Here is a 20712-nt window from a genome sequence, read left to right as displayed (position 1 = left end):
GGCGGTCTTCTCGGTGTGTTCAACGGCGATCTTCCTCGATTTCGCTCGCATGAGCCAGTCATCCAGGTAGGGGTATACGTGGATCCCTCACAGACGCAGCTGTGTCACCACCGGAGTTAGGCACTTGGTGAAAACTCCAGGCGCCGACTTCAATCCAAAGGGGAGCGCCTTGAATTGGTAATGTTGCCCTTGAACCATGAAGCGCAGAAACTTGCAGTGTCCCTTGTGAATTAGGAAGTCCAGCGACGATAGAAAATCACCTTCTTCCAGCTGTCCTCGCACATGCTGAAGGGTGACCATCTGAAACTTCTGGGATTTGATGTACCTGTTCAGACGGCGGAGGTCTAGGATGGGCCTCTACCCGCCCGTCTTCTTCTTGACGATGAAGTACCGAGAGCAAACTCCGGAGCCCCAGAGCCTCTTGGGAATGAGCTCGATCGCGCCCTTCTTCAACATGGCTCGTAACTCCAGCAGCAGCTAAGGGATGTGGTTTTCCTGCCTGTCCACGGGTGGAATGCGAGGACACTTTTGTTGGAATTCCAGGGTGTGTCCATGGGCCAGAGCGTCCAGCACTCAACAGTCGGTGGAGATGGACTTCCGCACGCTGACCAAGTACGCCAGCTGGCCTCCCACTGGGGTGCGTGGGTGGGGGCCTGATGGCACGGCTGGTTCAATCTTGCTTTGCCGCGGAGGCGCCACCTTGGGGTCCTTGGCGACAACAGCGACCTCTTCCGGACTTGCTGTGGCCCCTGGAGGCCTCCTGGGCCGAAGAGCGGGACGGTTGATGATAGGACGATGACCTTCTGCCAAAGCCCTTGAAGAAACCTTGGGATTTGCCTCCGGAAGTCCAAAAGGACGGCCGTCGCTGTTGAAGCGTGCCCAAAGCACGAGCTGCCTCGGTATCCGCCTTGATGGCCTGAAGGGACTCGTCCACGGTCATTCCGAAAAAGTTATCCTCGTCGAAGGGCATGTCCAATACCCTCGACTGCATCTCCTGGTGAAAGTTGGTGGCCTTTAACCATCCTCGCCAACGAAGGCAAACGCTGTTGCCCATTTGGCAGAAGCCTGTGTCAGCAATGTCTGTGGCCACCGTGATGGCAGGGTCCGATGCCACCTCGCCCTCCTGCAGGATCTCCAACGCTTCCACTCTCTTGTCATCGGGAAGGAAGTCCAGGAGGGCAGCGATCTTAAACCAGAGCTCCCTGTCATAGCGTGCCACAATGGCGAGGGCATTGGCCGCCTTGATGGCCGTTGCTGCCAACGTGATGTCCCGTCGTCCCAAGGCGTCTAGCTTCTTCCCCTCGGTGTCCGGGGGGAGGTCATTGACGCTGAAGAGCCAGAGGATTTCTTCCTCGTCGCCGCCGAGACCACCGAATATGGGGACGGCTGGGTCTGGACAGCTGGGTCCTCAAGCACTTGGGTGCAGAGTCCGGCACTCTGTACTTCTTTTCATACCAGTCCCTCTTCGCCGGGTTCGAGGACGGGTTCTTCATAAGGGACAGTCCCTCGTCAGATGTTGTCCAACAGAGGGATTGACAGTACGGTCTTCCTCTTCGCCTCGCGGTGTTGTTACAGGAAACCCTCTTTCTTCTTTTCCTCTGGAGTCAGTTGAAAGAGGTATGAGGCCCTCAAGATCATGGCATGGAACGGGCCTATCTTGTCGGGCGGTGAGGTTCTGGGCGGCGAGACAGGAGGTTTCCTAACCTGCCTTGGAGGATGAACTCTCCTCTTCTTGGTAGAGGGCGCGCCTGATGGCCCCGGTGGCATGGGATCCGCCGGTGCTGCGGGGTCTTCCACCGGGGGTAGAGGCATCCTCGTCTGAATCTCTGAGCACAAGGTGTGAAGTGCCCGGAGGAAGTCCACCGAGATGTCGGCTGGGGGCTGAGGTGGTTGCTGAGGTGGCAGAGGTGGAAGCGATGGAGGCAGCGGTGTAAAGTTCTCCAAGTCCTCAACGCCCTGCTCCTCCTCGTCGGTCTCGTCGCCACTCTCGACGTCTCCCTCGTTGGGGTCCCTCCCATAGGCCTTGGCCTCGATGAATTTCTTCTCCAAAAAAGTCTGGAGAGTAGAGAGCTCCTCCTCCGTGCCCTGCAAGACCACCGTCCCCCCCTTTCGGGGAGATGATGGGCATCGTCTTCTCCAGAGTCTTCTCTATGGGCTGAAAACAACGATTCTCTCCTGGCAGGCAAGGAAACTCTCGCCTTGGGGAGCGTACCCTGCGAACCCGCATCCGCATCCTTCGCTAGGGACGCCGGGTGAATCTGGTCCTGCACGACCTTGGTCGAGCTAGGGGCCTTCACCTTGGGGGGAGGGTCAGTGTCCCCTTGGACTTCTCTGACTGGCACGTCCGGGGCTTCTCCAGAAGCTTACCCAGGTAGTCCGACTTCCTCTTCTTCACCGAACCGGAGCGTTGGCTCATGGTCGAAGGTGCCGAAGATGCTGTGCTCGCCCTGGCTGCCGGCACTCCCAGTGCCTTCTGACTTGCAGTGTTTGGCCTTATGTTGGGTGGTCTTAGAAGACCGCTCAGATTTCTTCTTGTGGCTGGGGGAGGCATGCTGCCGGGGCTCACCCGTAGCAGGGGCATTGGCCTGGAGCCACTCGGTGAGGCGTCTGTGCCGGTCCTTCAAGGTGCGGGAGACCATCTCCTTGCAAAACACAGTCTTCCACCATGTGCGTTTGGTCTGAATGCACGCAGTAGAGGCACACGGAATGCCTATCGTCCAAGTAGATGTTCCTAAGGCCGCATCCTGGACAAATCCTATACAGAGGCGTTGAGTCTTCCCTCTCCTCTGCCATCTCTACGTGGGGTAGGCCTTGAAGAAGCTTCTGGAATCCTCCAAGAAGAAACTCAACGAACAAACGCCCTTGAGGGGTGCTGAAGAATCTGAAAACGGTTCCCCGTTAATCGGAAGCACAAGGACTCCCAACACTTGAACATGAGGTAAAAACCTGAAGATGGCTGCCATATGAGGGGCTTAGGTAGAGGGCAGTCATTGGCTGGGGGCAGTATGACCCAGAGACCAGTGATTGGTTGTTAGGAGAAAGACAGTCAGAAATGAAATTGAAATTGATTTTTTCTTTACCGAGTATTCCCAGCCTGACGACGAGGAATATTCATGAGCATGTGAATCCATGCCAAAATGCATGCTGGAGAAACTTGAATGCCTGGGCTGTGCGCTGGGCATTCTTTACTATCTTAAACTATTCCACAAGAATAATACAGTATCTCTTAAACTTGACTCTGGGGATACCATGACAGTCCCGATAGCCCAGGTCCGGCTCCCCTTCTATATAATCATTACATCTCAGATATTCCTCAATTTCTGTCTTGTAGCAGTGGTTGCACCCCTAATATTGATCAGACACACCGCACAGTTCTTGCCTATGCGGACAACCTCTTCCTACTAGACCACACCTTCTCCGGAACGCAGCGCATGCTAACTCACTCTGGGCATATGCAGATAAAAATGGTTTAACAATTAACAGAGACAAGACGCAGATCATGTTGTTTATCGCTAAGCATGTAGCTAGACCTAAAGTTTTTGTTTCAAACATCGTAATCTCTTACACTGACGTCTACAAATATCTGGGTGTGGAATTTGACGCTAGACCTGGTTACAAAACCTGAATCGAGGTGCATACCAGGAAGGCAACTCAGCTAACATTGTTAATTGCACAATTCAATTCAAGAAGGGGTGGCTGCACGCTCACAGATGCAAAATGGTTATATCTGCAAAACCTGGTCCCGGCGGTTCCCTATGGCCTTGAGAGTCTGGTCAACCTTGATCTGAAATGGCTACAGCTGGTCGCAGGCAGATTCTGGAGGAGGATATTGGGTTTGCCCAATTGTGCCCCCATGGCAATATTGCGCCTAGAACTGGGCTCTTGTCCCTCAACGCTATGGTATTGAAAAAAAGAGCAACCATTCACATTAAAATGAATGGGACCACCAATCCTTTGCTTCAGAGCCTATGTAAAGCTGAGTGCAGGCTGGAAGCTAAGTCCAGCTTCAATAGGAACATGAAAACTATATTCAAGGATGTAGAGTGGACTCCCAGCTGGGGGGATAATCTCTGCGATTTAAGGTACACATTTGAAAAAACGCCTGGTGCTTTGGGATTGGAACAAAAGGTTTAGCCACCTTAGTGCACTAAGAAGTTATTTCTTCACCCGGACATTTTATACACATATCTGAAGGCTCAACCTTACTTGGACATATGCCCCTCCATTGAATTGCAGAGATTTGTCCTACTTTTGTGTGTAAATCGCCTGCCTGTCCTAAGAGTCTTTGTCCCTTCTCTCTCATTGAGCGAAGAGGACCGATCTTGTTGCAGCCATCGCAACAAATAAAGAGGGAAACAGTGCAACGTCATGACAGAATGCCCAACAATGGATGCCGTACACATGAGCCATTTGGGCAAATATGTGCCTCATCTAGAGACTATGCAGGACTTACTAATAGGGGGCTCCACAAGGCCTTGTTTAGAGTCTGGAAGGTGGTGGCTGGGTTATTAACTACTGCACAGGATAAAGAGCCACAAGTAAGTAATAAAAAATGAACAAATAAGCCTCAAAGGTATTGACCCTGTGTTTTCCAACCTTAGTTGAGACCTATTAACTGAGTGGAACAAATGAACGAAATGGAAGGAGTCGAAGGAAATGAAATGTGATAAAATGTTGCAAAATTAAATTAAATGAAATTGAAATTATAATATTTACACAGATTATACTGTCATTGCTTCAGGAGGCCTACCAATCTGCCTACCAATCTGCTCAAGCTGTTTGACGAGCTTGACTAGTTTAATCCTGTGATTAATTATTACCTGTCTGTATGTTGATTGTATTTACTTGATGTTAGGTATGATAATAATTTTATTTATTGTATTTTACATGTGTAAAGTTTTATGTTGAAACTATAACACCTTAACTAAATAAATAATAAACCAAACGTGTGCGAAACTTGGGATGGTCCTGCAAAATATGTAGGCCAGGTTGCTCTGGGGGCTGATTTTGATTAAAAGTTCCACTCCTGCTATGGCATTATTTTTTTCTATAAGGGATCATGTAGTAGGGAAAAGAAGTTCCTAATCTCTTGATTGTTGGCTTGTTTCTATAACCAAAACACTTCTACATTCAAAAGAAAACTCTGATTGGTACCAGTGGAGATGCCAATCACCACTGGTACACATTGTGTATAGGCGCTATATAAATAAACTATCATATACTATCATATCATATCCATAGATTACAACCAGTCTCCAAGGGTAGGGGAAACGGCCGGTCTTTTCAGGCAGCTATACAATAGCTTATGAGGGCAAAGTACTGCTGAGAAAAAATGGTATAACTTGGCATGTTTCAAAGGCTTGGTCAGAATGAAATAATCTTTTCTTCCCCCAACTCAATATCTACAACTACACCTTCAGCCAACCCCATCTCCAATAAATCATTACTTCTATGTAATTCAAAGCCTTCTGAAAAAGAAACGTCTTTTACACTGAATTCAAACATCTCTCTGTAACATTGTATTTTAGGAAATGTGTGTATGATACTACCTGCAATATGTTTTTTTTTATCTAAGGTTTCTGTACCAATTTGGAAACCAAGGTAACTCACAGCATTTCACAAGTTGGTATATTTCGGAGTCTGTTTAACTGGTCTGTTCCCCCGTTGATGGATTTAAAAGTCCAGAGAAGGGCACAATTGAGGGGAGGAAAATAAATATATCACAGCTACTAGTACACCATGCACACCAGTGACCCCCCATCCCCCAAAAGCGCACACTACCTCCTTTTTAGGTGGTCATGCCAAATTCTCACAGCTCTGACTAGTGAGAGGAAGGTGACACAGGAACCCTTAAACAACCCCAGGCCCAAACTCTTTTACCCTGCAGTTAAATACCTCCGGGCCCCACCATCTCAACCACCTACCTGTCTTGGAGCGTGACCTCTTCTATGCACATGTTGCAATAGTTGCGTTCTAGATGCTCCTGTGCTATCGGGCCCAGACTAACCCACTGCTTTGATGTCTTCAGCCTCAACTGCCAATGGTAAGGCAGCAGGGTGTGATGCTGGATGCATGCCTTGTTCCTGGTACACTCCCCAAGTAGGAATCTATCACAAATCAAGACTCTGTCCAGTTTGTGAGTATGGAAACCAAAATTAAGGTTGTCTTTTGGATCTCCTCCATCCAACATGGCTGATGCACACTCAAGGCCAGCCACGCTGAATTGAGTCTCCACTGTGCTGCTTGTCTGGCAACCATCTGGTCGGGGAAGTGGGCCGTTTAACTTCTTTTCCAACGGGCCACATACCTTACAGGTCCTCTTTCGGGAGTGGTCTCGATTGCGTAGGATCATCTTAGATTTGGCTGGCTTACTCATCTTGAAGGGTAACCTGTCAATAAAAAAGAAGAGTCAAAGAAGTAATCACCATCTCTTCAAAGCACTTTCTGCACACCTTTTGCAGCTTCAAACACTTGGTTGGGCATGTCGCATTAATTACCATGGAGTTTACATTCAAATTAAATAATCATTTAAATCTGTATGTGTAAGTGGCACAAGCAGAGTCTTGGGCAGTGATCAAGGTATGGGCATGCTATGGTAGATTCAAGTGTGATGAGTGCGATCTTGGCATGGGGATGGAAACTGAGGCATTATTTTTAATATCGGGCACATGCTTAGAAACCAGTGCACATACTTTTAAATCAGGGCATGATGCCTGAAATCGTGCAAGGCTTTTGAAATCAGAGTATGGCATTCAAACGCAAGGTTTTTTTCTTACAAATTGACAGACCCTTCACCATTGGGTGCTTGAAATTTGAGTGCACTATTTAACACCAGGCCAGATTGTTTAAATTGAGTTATTGCCTGAAAGCACCATTGAAAACCAGGATGTGACCAACATCCTTTATAATGTGGAGCACTTATTCACTTGAAATAGAGCTGATGGCTTTTTAATTGAATTTATAGGACATGAAGGAAAGATAGTAATCCCAAAAAACTCACACAAAACTGTTCCAAACCCACCACCATAGTTAGTCTCAGTACCACAAATCCTAAATCTTAAAGTCACAAACCTCATCTCAAAGGTGCGCTCATAAACGCTAGGTCTCTAGTCGCGCACGCAACAGAGATCTCAGATATCATTCTCGCAGACAACTTCGATTTCCTGGCTATCTCAGAATCGTGGCTTCATGATGCGGCAGGCCCTGCCCTATCATTAGCAGTTCCCGACAATTATACCATCTTACGAGCTGACAGACACACCTCTCGAGGTGGAGGTCTAGCTATCATAGCCAAGCTCAGTCTTGACATGACAACCCCTATTACGAAATCCTGCGAATGCCTCGTGGTCAAAATTGCCACCGCTAGCTCCCAAACATTAAACCTCATCCTTATCTATAGACCTTCAGGTCCTAATGGAACCTTCGCTGAGGATCTCTCTACAACCCTATCCAACAACCTAAAAAGCACCTCCCAAACAATAGTACTAGGGGACTTCAACCTAGGCTACAATGACGCTAAGGACATCCGGTCTACAGCTACTGCTCTGATCCTAGAAGAACTGGGTTTCTCCCAGAAAGTTAACCTTCCCACTCATGACAAAGGTCGTATCCTTGACTGGATAGCGGAACACAACTGTGGAGTAACCATCACAGATACTGTACCCCAGATCTGGACTGACCACCATCAACTACTATTTACAGTAGCTACGAACTCGGCCACGGCCCAGTCCTCACTTGCCCCTCCCATGCCCACGAGGAACAAAAAACTTATGACAGCGGAAAAATTGTTGGCCATCATACTACCACAACTGAACTCGCGCCCAGCTAATACAGATCCTAATGTGCCAGTTGAACAATTCAATAAAACTATCAACACAGCCCTAGACCACATAGCTCCGCTCAAGCTACGAAACAGTAAACCGAAAAAACATCTCAACTCATGGTTCACTCCTCATCTAAAAAAGCTCAGGCTAATTAAAAGAAATCTTGAAACCACTTGGAGACTCTCTCCTTCAGCCGAAAACAAACTCAACCTAGCCAAGGCATCTTCCCAATATAAGAAATACATCATACTAGCCAAACAGGAAACGTATAATACCAGAATATCTCAATCTAAATCTAGTGTCAGAGAATTGTTCAGCATCCTGAAAGAACTGGAAACTCCTATAGCTCCCCAAGAAAACTGCACCAAGGATAAAAAATGGTGCTCCAGTATACCGTCTGCCCTAACCAACAAAGTAGCCAACCTACAAACTAAAATTGCCCTCAAAAAGCATCTTGCACACCTCATATCCCACAGACTATAGCTCCACCACCAAAACCCAAACAAGAATCGCATTTCTGCTTCTCTAAGGTATCGACCATTGAGGTAGAAAAAGTTATCCTGGGACTTAAACCATCCAACTGTAAAGGTGATCAATGCCCTGCCCAATTGATTAAGGATGCTGCGAGAGAATTATCACCATTCATAACCCAACTCATCAACTCATCCTTTACCACAGGCACCGTACCGAATAACCTAAAAGAGTCTTGGGTACTGCCACTCCTAAAGAAGCAAACCCTTAATCCGGCCATTCCTACCAACTTCAGGCCCATCACGACCGTGCCCTTTCTTCTAAAAATCTTAGACAAAGTGGCATACATGCAAATACAAAACTTCCTTGAATCCAACCTTTTACTCGGAACCCGCCAATCTGAATTCCGCCCACAGCATGGGACTGAGACAGCCCTAATCGATCTCAAGGCCCAAATATATCAATGCAGAGACAATGGCCAAGCAGCTCTACCCCTACTGCTAGACCTCTCAGCGGCCTTTGATTTAGTCGACCATACAGTCTTATGTAGCCACCTAGACTCTGCAGCCCACTTCTCCAAAGAGGCCATAATATGGATCAAGTCTTTCCTGAGTAACCGAACTATGAGAGACTTCTCTCCATCAGCCTCAGCAGACCCGATCCCCATAACATGTGGTGTACCTCAGGGATCTTGTGTGTCACCCACCCTCTACAATGTATTCACAAAGCCACTCTTTGACGAAATGGATCATCTGGGTATTGCCTACACCAATTACGCAGACGATACCCAAATCCTCCTTCCACTTTCAGGAGACTATGTCAGGGATCTGGCCTTAGTGAATAAAATCTAAAGCATCGTTCAGGCATGGATGGCGACACACGGCCTTTGCCTGAACGATGACAAAACTGAACTCATTATCCTAGGCACCCCGACATACATAACCAAACTCAGCTCTGATGATGCCAATTTCATTATCGATGGGAACAACATAAAAGTAGCGAAGGAAGTGAAGACCCTAGGCTTTTATCTAGATGCCACCTTGAACTTTGCTAAATAAGTTAATTCCCTAGCCTCAGCTACTGCATACACATGCAAACTCATCAGAGCTAGCAAACAATTCCTCTCTACAGACAGCTGCATCACGCTTGCCAGAGCCCTCATACTATCCAAACGGGATTATTGCAATGGACTATACATTGGGGCTAATAAACAGACTATCCACAAAATCCAGGTCCTCCAGAACAATGCCCTGAGAGCAGCTCTAAAGATTAACAGAAAGGAGCATATATCCTCCGTAAGAAGAGAATATAAATGGCTATACACTCAGGATAAAATTCAACTCAAAATTGCCTCCCTCACCCACAAGTGCCTCAATAACAAAGCACCACCAGACCTCAAGGATAGGCTACACCTAAGAACCTCGACTAGACCCACAAGAACAGCGAATGCTAATTGCCTACAAGTTCCACGATTTAAACTCGCGACTATAGGAGGACACAGCTTCCCAGTCAAGGCAGCACAGTTGTGGAACTCACTACCCCATTGCATCAGAGGACCCCAGCCCTTTGTGAAATTCAGGCAGAACTTGACCAATTGGCTGAGAGCAAACGACACCTAACTACCCTGACCTAATTGTATCTATTGGCAAACTAACCTGAAGTTCTACTTGCACCCTTTACCAGACTATCTGAATCAGCCTCTTCTTGCATTGGAATGTACCTGGTAACTGTATGTTATTACTGTATATATTATTGTATACTCCCTCAAGTATACCCACACCTGTATAACTTTGTTTCTGGACCTAGATCCGGCTGTGTATATATATGCCTACTGTATATTGTATATTGTATGATAACCTTGTACTGTTCCTACTTAATATGTACCTGTAACTAAGTTGAGCATATTCTTGTCCTGTGCGCCCTGATGCCCCAGGGTATGGTGCGCCCTATAAATAATAAACTAAACTAAACTAAACTAAACTAAACTAAACCCAGGGCCCTACTTCCATGCTATTGGTCCAAATAAATACTTCTGTGGCATTACTTGTCCAGCTCACACCCCAACTAAAAATATTGCCTGCTAGATAAGAGACACTGATGCCACAGGTATTGATGCTCCACTAAATATGCTCACATGAGATTCCTTTAGATAAATCAATTGATGGTAGCAGGAAATGTGGTGTAAAAAATATTGCATTGGCCCGGGACTGAATGTGTATGCATCTAATAGGAAGGAACAGGAATCATGGAACATTTGCATATGAATTAGTTTAGACTATAACAAATTAAACAAATGTCTGCAATTGAACCATTCACTGTAACATAGAAGTCATCAAGAAGCGCTACTCCATTGATGCTACTGTCAGGCCCACTGCCTCTGGCTGCACGTTGAGGAGAACTACATTCCCTGAATGCTGCATGCTGGTCACAGGGTACCCCAGCACGCACATAGTGTAAATAGCTCAGCGGCTTGAGCGCTCGCTGCTGCGATTTGAGTGTGATATGTAGGTCGCCGGTTCGAATCCCGGCAAGGCCAACTCAGCCTTTCATCCTTCCGAGGTCAATAAATGAGTACCAATTTCGGTTGGGTGATATTGTATGTAAATATGTGCTCTGTAAGCGCTTTGGATTAAGGCGCTATATAAATAACACATCATTATCATTAAAGGGAGTCCATGCTTTTCACTCATGCTTGTGATTGGCACAAATGCCCACACAGACTCAGCATGTAGCGATCCAGCGTGCAGGGAACTTTGATGGTCAACTAGGTGAGGTGGAACACCAAGCTTTTCTATCAGGGCTGAGTATGCTTGAAAACATTCCTTTAATGACGTCTGCCTGGGCATAGGCAGTGATATTGGTGGCCTGCCCGAAACGACTGCAGTTCTGCCTATTACCGTTTGCCTCTGGTCTTGCCTGCGGTTCCAAAAGCTGAAGACAAGTAAACCCACATTGCTATGCGTTGTGAGAGCAGATGTGAAGTAACACGTGTTGAGGCAAAGAGTGCTCTAATTACAAAGGTGTTCTCTTTTTTCCTTCCTTGTTTTCAGGTTATATCAGAAATATTATGAGAGCAAATCATGAGAGCTGGATAATGTTGGAAATGAGTCTGACTCTAAAGGGCTCGTGAGTTCCCCAGTATCGCACCAGATACCGGGGAACTACCATACTGTCTCTGCCCCCAGATATTACTCGAATATTACGGGCGGCTGAGACGCTTGTAACTCCCCATTCCATGGCGTCCCATTGGACTCCATGGGATGGGGTTGCCCCGAATCACCGGCATCGTTACTAACAGTGCCAGTGATTCAGGCATTCATCTGCCGGTAGGGGCCTGATCTACCGGCAGACTTGGAGTGAGCAGGTCCGGAAAGGTGCCGGTAACAACGCTATTTCCGGACCTGCCAACTCGTGATGAGGCTGTAAGTCATATTATGTTTAATTTTAGTCTAATTCATGTTATGTTTACTAATAGTCCAAGTCATGTTATGATGGGAAATTAACACTATGGCCATGAGTATATGTCAATATCAGCGTCAAGAGGAACAAGTCATTGTATATGTATGTGAATGTAAGGAGTGCATAAGCCGTCTAGAGTCATAGGGCCTCATTACACGGTAGGCGGTAACCATGGCGCTATTAGCGCCATGGTTGCCGCCGGTATTTTACCGTATCCGCCTTGGTGGATGGCAGAATTACCGCCCTACTCCAAGGTGAGCAGGGGCAGTAATTCCCCATTCGCCAAGGCACTTCCCCATTCCCGTTTTTGCTCCCATAGGGCATAATGGGAATGGGGAAGGAGCTAATTACGGTACCGCAAATTGCGGTACCGTAATTAGCACCGAGGTCCCTTTGCGGCACCCTACTTTAACAGCTGGTAAAACCAGCCGTTAAGGTCGGGTCCCGCAAAGGGAACTCGTAGTAAGGTGGTAAGGGTTTACCGGTACCGGTGCCCTTACCGGTACCAGTAAACTCTTACCGCCTAACATGTAATGAGGCCCATAGCATTGGGAAAGTAGCAACTTAAGTGCATGAATGTTGTTGGAGGACATGTGTTCATGGTCGATGCGAGAGAATAGGGTGTTAGGTGTTTTTAATCCCAGTTAATCCCCCCTTATATACACTGCCTTTTCATAATCCTTTTTCCAGTTTCCATGCTCCCCCGTGCCAATCCACAACCTGTACCTAACCCTCTTAACGCCTTTGGTTGCCTCTAAGTGGCCTGATGCCAACCAAGGTGGGAGGTTGTGCACATGCTGCTTCCATGTTTACGTTGAGGCTGTGGATTTGCACTTACAACAGACACATCAGGGTGGTGAGCATGTAAATCAGCAATATTGTATGCTGCATTTGCCTTCTACTCGCCTTTGGAAGAGTTGGCATCACACAGGTCTTTCCACCACTGGCAGTCAGTCAGTGATCCTTCCTAGAAAAGCAGCATCGCTGTCTACTGCTTAACATGCACTGTACTACCATCCCAGCACCTGCCATATTCTGCACTACCATCCCTGCCCTGACTTAAGACTGGAGGGTCAGCGACGAGCATGGGAGGGGAAACGTGGACGTTTCAAACCTACTGCCCCGCTGGATTGAAGCATATGACAATGCATTACTTATCATAAAAGCATTTCTGATGGTTGTATCTGCTTAGATTCGCATGCTGTGCATGGTCCGACATCCAGTGGTCACTGCAGAGTATTGCATTTTGTTTTTCGTAGTTGAAAAGGGGACGTCGACATAGGTGTGTCTGTAATACTATCCCCATAGTGACCTGCAGTGTACCCAAAATCCCTCACGCGTCGTGGTCCCTCTGTATTTTATCTGCCCTGAGGGAGCCTACTAGACGTGAGTACAGAAAAGAGAGAGAGTAATAGGATGTCTATGTTCCTTCCATCAGAGCGGAGAGGAAGGTTAGGCGCATGTGAATCTAAGCATATACAACCATCAGAAATGCTTTTACGGTAAGTAATGCATTGTCCTCTGATGTTTGTTAATCTGCTTAGAATCACATGCTATGCATAGACTAGCAAGCAGTACCCAGAGTTGGAGGTGGGTTGTGAGAAGGAACATTAGAGAAAAGGGCCCTCATTACAACTCAGGCGTTAAGGGTTAACGCCACCGTTAACCCTTAACGCCTGATTCCCACCTTAACGCCTGCTTTTTGCAGGCGTTAAGTTCCATGGTGCTAAGGCACCTTGGTGCTAATTACGGCACCGTAATTTACGGTGCCGTAATTAGCGCCTTCCCCACTCCCATTATGCCCTATGGGGCAAAAATGGGAATGGGGGAGGGAAAATGGGAAATGGGGATTTACCGCCCCACTCACCTTGTAATGGGGCGGTAAATCCGCCATCCACCATGGTGTAAACGTAGTAGGACCATTGTGTAAACGTAGTTTACACCATGGTGGTAAAGTTGGTGCACTTAGCACCTCAGTTGTATTGAGGGCCAAGATGTCTTAATACTGCTTGTCCCACCTGGGAATCAGATCTAGAGTGGGCATCTAGACAGTAGTGTTCTGTAAAGGTGTGTACAGAACTCCAGGTTGCCCCTTTGCAAATGGACTCCAGAGGGACATTTGCAATGAAGTCTATGGAAGCCCCAGTGCCTCGAGTGGAATGTGCTCTTGGCTTGAAGGGTAGTTCTCTCTTAGCAAGAGTGTAACAGAGAGTGATGCATTGGACAATCCATCTAGAAATAGTGGATTTTGAGACAGCATCTCTTTCTCTTCCTGCTGCCACCGAGATAAAGAACTGATTAGTCTTTCTCAATGGTTTAGTTCTTTCATATAAAACATGACCGCTCTGCGTACATCCAGTGTGTGCAGGCTTTTTTCTCCCAAGCTTGATGGGTTCTGAAAGAACGTTGGTAGTTCTATAGACTGGTTGGCATGGAATTTAGAAATGAATTTCGGTGCAAACCTAGGATGTGTGCGTAGAACTACTTTATCTTTGTGAACTGTTACAAAGGGGTCTCGTATAGAGAGAGCTTGTAGTTCACTTACCCTCCTAATGGAGGTGATAGCTATTAAGAAAGCAGTTTTAAGAGTGATGTTCTTAAGGGTTGCTTTGTGCATGGGTTCGAATGGTGAGCCCATAAGCCTAGTCAGCACCACATTTAGGTCCATCCGGGAGCTGGGTTAGAAATAGGAGGGTGGATTCTCTTTACTCCCTCCATGAAAGCTTTAATAACTGGAACTTTCCGCCAAGACACTTTATGTTGAGACGTAGTGTATGCGGAAATTGCTGCTAGGTGAACTTTAATAGCGTTAAAGACTAAACCTGAATCTAATAAGTGAGTTAGGTAGAGAACAATATGCGTGGGAGAGCAGTCAATGGGGTTGATACCTCTAGCCCTACACCATATGACAAACCTCTTCCAATTGCAGGAGTAGCAATAACGAGTATTCGGTTTTCTTGCCTCTATAAGGATGTCCATGCATCTCTGAGGGAGCTGTAAGTGGCCAAAATCTATGACCTCAGGAGCCAGGCTGCTAAATTCAGGGTCTGCGGGCATGGGTGCAGCGTTCTGCCCCTGTCCTGGGACAGCATTTTGTACGGGCAGGGTAGTTTTACCGGTGGAGACAGAGACATCTCCATCAGGTGAGCAAACCATGGTTGTCGGGCCCACACAGGGGCCACTAGTATCATGGTAACTGGTTCCTGGTATTTCAAAAAAGGTAGCAGGCGCTCCTCTCCAGAAAGAACATGGCATGATAACCTGTTCTGAGATAAGAGTTTGCAGCACACGCTTTTTGCTCACTGTACCTTTCACAGATGGAAAATACCCATTTGCATATCAGTCTTTGTCCCGCCCACATGGGCAGTCCAGCACCGAAATACTTTGGCAATTCCTCTCTGAACAAGAGTACCAAAAGCAACCCCATACACGTGTTTCAGCCTTGTTGGGCCTCATCAGTGAGGTGAAGCTTTGTCTCTCTGAGCACAGTGAGCTGGGAGTCCACGTCTGGTTGCCCCCAGGTAACTCAGGGTGACCAACCCCAAGTTCCTTGCAAATATTTCAAAAAAGGTAGCAGGTGCTCCTCTCCAGAAAGAACATGGCATGATAACCTGTTCTGAGATGAGAGTTTGCAGCACACGCTTTTTGCTCACTGTACCTTTCACAGATGGGAAATATCCATTTGCATATCAGTCTTTGTCCCGCCCACATGGGCAGTCCAGCACCCAAATGCTATGGCAATTCCTCTCTGAACAAGAGTACCAAAAGCAACCCCATACACGTGTTTTAGCCTTGTTGGGCCTCATCAGTGAGGTGAAGCTTTGTCTCTATGAGCACAGTGAGCTGGGAGTCCACGTCTGGTTGCCCCCAGGTAACTCAGGGTGACCAACCCCAAGTTCCTTGCAAATATTTCAAAAAAGGTAGCAGGTGCTCCTCTCCAGAAAGAACATGGCATGATAACCTGTTCTGAGATGAGAGTTTGCAGCACACGCTTTTTGCTCACTGTACCTTTCACAGATGGGAAATATCCATTTGCATATCAGTCTTTGTCCCGCCCACATGGGCAGTCCAGCACCCAAATGCTATGGCAATTCCTCTCTGAACAAGAGTACCAAAAGCAACCCCATACACGTGTTTTAGCCTTGTTGGGCCTCATCAGTGAGGTGAAGCTTTGTCTCTATGAGCACAGTGAGCTGGGAGTCCACGTCTGGTTGCCCCCAGGTAACTCAGGGTGACCAACCCCAAGTTCCTTGCAAATATTTCAAAAAAGGTAGCAGGTGCTCCTCTCCAGAAAGAACATGGCATGATAACCTGTTCTGAGATGAGAGTTTGCAGCACACGCTTTTTGCTCACTGTACCTTTCACAGATGGGAAATATCCATTTGCATATCAGTCTTTGTCCCGTCCACATGGGCAGTCCAGCACCCAAATGCTATGGCAATTCCTCTCTGAACAAGAGTACCAAAAGCAACCCCATACACCTGTTTTAGCCTTGTTGGGCCTCATCAGTGAGGTGAAGCTTTGTCTCTCTGAGCACAGTGAGCAGGGAGTCCACGTCTGGTTGCCCCCAGGTAACTCAGGGTGACCAACCCCAAGTTCCTTGAAAATATTTCAAAAAAGGTAGCAGGCGCTCCTCTCCAGAAAGAACATGGCATGATAACCTGTTCTGAGATGATAGTTTGCAGCACACGCTTTTTGCTCACTGTACCTTTCACAGATGGGAAATATCCATTTGCATATCAGTCTTTGTCCCGCCCACATGGGCAGTCCAGCACCGAAATGCTATGGCAATTCCTCTCTGAACAAGACTACCAAAAGCAACCCCATACACGTGTTTCAGCCTTGTTGGGCCTCATCAGTGAGGTGAAGCTTTGTCTCTCTGAGCACAGCGAGCAGGGAGTCCACGTCTGGTTGCCCCCAGGTAACTCAGGGTGACCAACCCAAGATCCTTGCAAATATTTCAAAAAAGACAGCAGGCGCTCCTCTCCAGAAAGAACATGGCATGATAACCTGTTCTGAGATGAGAGTTTGCAGCACACACTTTTTGCTCACTGTACTAACTGGTTCCTGGTGCATCTTGTGCACTATCTTGTTGAGAAGGGGAGATCCGGGGAAAAGCGTAAACAAATTTCCCTGACCACGTTATCCAGAGACCGTTCCCCTTGGAGTGGTTCTGGGGATACCTGGAGGCGTAATCTAGGCATTGTGTGTTTTCCAGAGTTGCGAACAGATCTATTTCTGGGAAGCCCCATTGTGTGAAAACGTTGAAGACGATGTCTTCTTGTAATCGCCATTCGTACTCTGTGGGCAGAGGGAAGTCTCTGCTGAGTTCGTCTGCTAGCAGATTGAGTTCCCCTGGTACATGTTGTGATAACAGGAACATGTTGTGTTTGAGAGCCCACTTCCAGATGTTCTGGGACACCCTGGACAGTCCTGGAGAGTGAGTGACCCCTTGCCTGTTCAGGTAGTACATGGCTGTGGTGCTGTCTGTGAGGATCAGCACTGTCTTCCCTTGCAGGTGTGTCTATAAAGCCTTCAGTGCTTTGAAGACCGCTAGTAGTTCCAGCAAGTTTATGTGCTTAGACGCTACACTCGGAGTCCAAACTCTGTGTGCGGTCTGATGGGATAGATGAGCCCCCCATCCTGTGAGGGATGCGTCTGTGGTTAGAGTGGCTTCCACTGCGGGGGTGACAAATGGTTTCCCTATTACAAGGATTTCCTTCGACCACCACTGCAGCGAGAGAACCAAGGCCTGCGAGACCACCACTAGATCGTCCCATTGTCCGCTGGCCTGACACCACTGGCTGTTGAGCCACTCTTGCATTGGGCGCATGCGCAGCCGCGCGTGGGGAACCAAGTATATACATGACGCCATCATGCCTAGCAAACGCATTGCTTTGTGTACCGTCACCTATCGACCGGCTACATAGTGAGGGATCTGAAACAGCATATTTTGGACCCTCTCGTTGGAGGGGAAGACAAGGCCATCCTTTGTTCGAATTAGAGCCCCTAGGAATTGCTTGACCTGGCTGGGGTCTAGGCTGGACTTCTTCTCGTTGATGGAGAAGCCCAGTTCGAACAAAAGGTCTACAGTCTTTTGGGTATTTGAGATGCATGTCTCGTAAGAATCCTCGGTTATGATCCAATCGTCGAGGTAAGGGTATACAGGAATGGACAACCTGCGCAGGTGGGCCGCTGCCACTGCCAGTACTTTCGTGAATACCCTTGGCACTGACGCTATGCCGAAGGGTAGCACCTTGAACTGGTAGTGTTTGCCCTCTATGTTAATGTTTATGTTAAAGGACATTTGTACCGCGCACTATCACCTCCGAAGTGGTCACCTGGCGCTCTGGCGGCTCTGAAAAAGGGGAGCAGAGGGGGTGGGTTAGTGGGAATAAGCTGGAAAAGTGCAAGAGAGCAGTTATGTGCTGTTGGCCGCATCAGCCCGGTGGGTCCATTGACTGGGCTTGGGGTGTTTTACGGTCCGTAGTCGTCGTGTGCTGTTGTGCATGTCTATGTGTGGTTTGTTTTGTTGTTGCATTGTTGTGAAGTTTGTGCGGATTGCTGCGTTTTAAGCTTGTGGTTGTGTTTGGTTAGAGTTTGAGAGGTGTATGCAGAGGGATGAACCTGAGGTATTTTCTGTGTGCTGGCAACATTAAAATATGAAAGTATGCATCTTTCATGTCCAGTGTTGTCATGTAGTCTCCCCTGAGAAAGCAGGGGGATTACTTCGTGTAGGGTCACCATGCAAAATTTTTGAGGTTTTACGAATTTGTTCGCTGGGCACAGATCTAGTACAAGGCGCATGGTTAAGTCCTTTTTGGGTACAAGGAAGTACGCTGAATAAATACCCTCTGTTACCTGTGATAGAGGTACAACCTCTATTGCTCCTTTTTCTAGTAGCAGCTGGACTTCTTGAAGAAGGATGTTGAGGTGCTCTGGTGATAGGCGCCTTCCTCTTGGGGGACTGTAAGAAGGGGACCGATTGAATTCTATGCAGTACCCGTGGGCTATAGTTGACAATACCCATCGGTCTGTTGTTATAACCTCCCATGCTGGTAGAAAAGATGTTAACCGGCCCCCGACCAGCGAAGCATGGGAGGGAACCCGAACCTTCGGGTCATTTGGTGTTAGTAGCCGCAGAGCCTCTAGGAGTAGGGCCCCAACCTCTCCCCATGCCACGACGTTGTCCTCTCTGATTGTATTGACCGCTGGTTCCTCAAGTAGAGGACCAGTTGCTTGCAGAGGAGTATTGTTGTTGTTGTTGGCCTCGAAAAAAGCGTCGGTTGCCATAACTTCTTCTATTTTGCGGCCTTGATGAGTGACGACTGGGTCTCTGGTTTAAAACCTGAGTTCCGGAGCCAGACATGACGCTTGAGAAGTATCCCTTGAACTAAAGAGCGGCCCGCTGTCTCTGCGGCATCTAGTGTGTTTTTGATGATGCTCTGGTTAACCAGGGTACCTTCCGTTACGGTGGCTAACAAGCGAGATCGCAGGGGCTCAGGGACTTCTTCGAGGTCTTGCCTCAACTTACCCCAATGTGCATCAGCATAGCTTGCCAATAAGGTATTGTTATTGGCAAATCTGGTTGAAAAAGCTGCAGAGGCTGTAATTCTCTTTCCCAGGGAGTACAGCTTCTTTCCTTCTTTGTCTGGAGGTGCTTCATTGGTAGACAGCGGAACCCATGCCCTTTTCCTTCTGGTTGTTACTACTAATTAATCAGGTATTGAATGACCTTTAATGTATAATGGGTCAGAGGGAGAGGGGCTAAACAGTTTTTCAATTCTAGGGTTGACCCCTCTGACTAAAGCAGGGGTTGACAATGATGGAATGAGTCACCTTTCGACTGAGGAGAGAAGGGGAATGGCCTGGCTTGTGGGTGGTTTCTCCTTTATGATTTTTTCTACAAAATCTATCTCAGGAATAATTTCCCCTGTATCAATCTCAAAACGTGCTGCTGCATTCCGCAGTAGCGCATTGAAAGTAGGCTGGTCATCTACAGGTGACAGATTTCTGACTGGGGTGGTTTGAGGGGATGGCAGGCTTAGAACGTCAGGTTCTGTTGATGCCCCTGGGGATTGCCAGGGCTGTGAGCCCTCTCCATGTGGGTCTTCTTCGAAGCCCCCACCACCAAAGGCTGGGTCTTCCTCAAAACCTTCTTCTTCTTCTAGGTTTTGTTGCTCTTCAGCATTTAGGAACTCCTCATCCTCTTGGAAGTGAGAGTCTTCTTCAGTGAGGTCAAAAGTATTAGCCCCCTCTTGAAGTGGGTTAAATAGTCTATGGTATTTAGCCTTAGGATCCTCAAGAAGTAATGCTCTTGATCTTTTGTGTGTTGCAGGTGCAGGGATGGACATGAATCTATCCAGTTTGTCCCTACATGATTGGCACCTGTCTAAGGTCCATTGGGGTAACCCAGAAGGGTCTGGAGACAAGAAGGGAAGCTCTTCTGCCTGTAGTCGTCTAGCTCTTTCAAATAGCGTTAAGGATAAACTCCCTTCGCCCTCAGAGAAGCCTTCTCGTGGGCTAGGTCTCTCTTTCAACGTAGGATGTTGTTCCTGCCTGCCTTCCGATTGTCTCTACGTCTCCCTGGCCTTGTGAGCGGGGCTCGGCGAATCCTTCGCCGCCCGTCTCTGAGTGTCACTGGAGACTATACGTGCTAAAATCTCGACGACTAAAGTGTCCGTCGAGGACTCAACTGGTATCATGTTTGGAGGTGCCGAGACCTTGTAGCCGACGGGTGTTCTCTTACGTGGCGTGTCGTCGGTTGTTTTGGTGGTAGCGCCCTTATCAGCATGTGGCTCAGTCGCAGGTTGCGTAAGCGGTTGCGGTGAGGGCTTGCGACCCTTACGGTCGGCGGAGGATGCCATTGGGTCCAGCGTTTCAGTTGGCGCTAGGGCTTTCTTCGTCTTTGACGAAGAAGGGCCGTGGGTTGTGTGCTTGTGTTTATGTTTCTTGTGTG

Source organism: Ambystoma mexicanum, chromosome 3p, assembly GCF_040938575.1.
Source record: "Ambystoma mexicanum isolate Mex_15411 chromosome 3p, UKY_AmexF1_1, whole genome shotgun sequence".
In the NCBI taxonomy this organism is placed as follows: Eukaryota; Metazoa; Chordata; class Amphibia; order Caudata; family Ambystomatidae; genus Ambystoma; species Ambystoma mexicanum.
Note: the sequence above shows the minus strand (reverse complement) of the source record.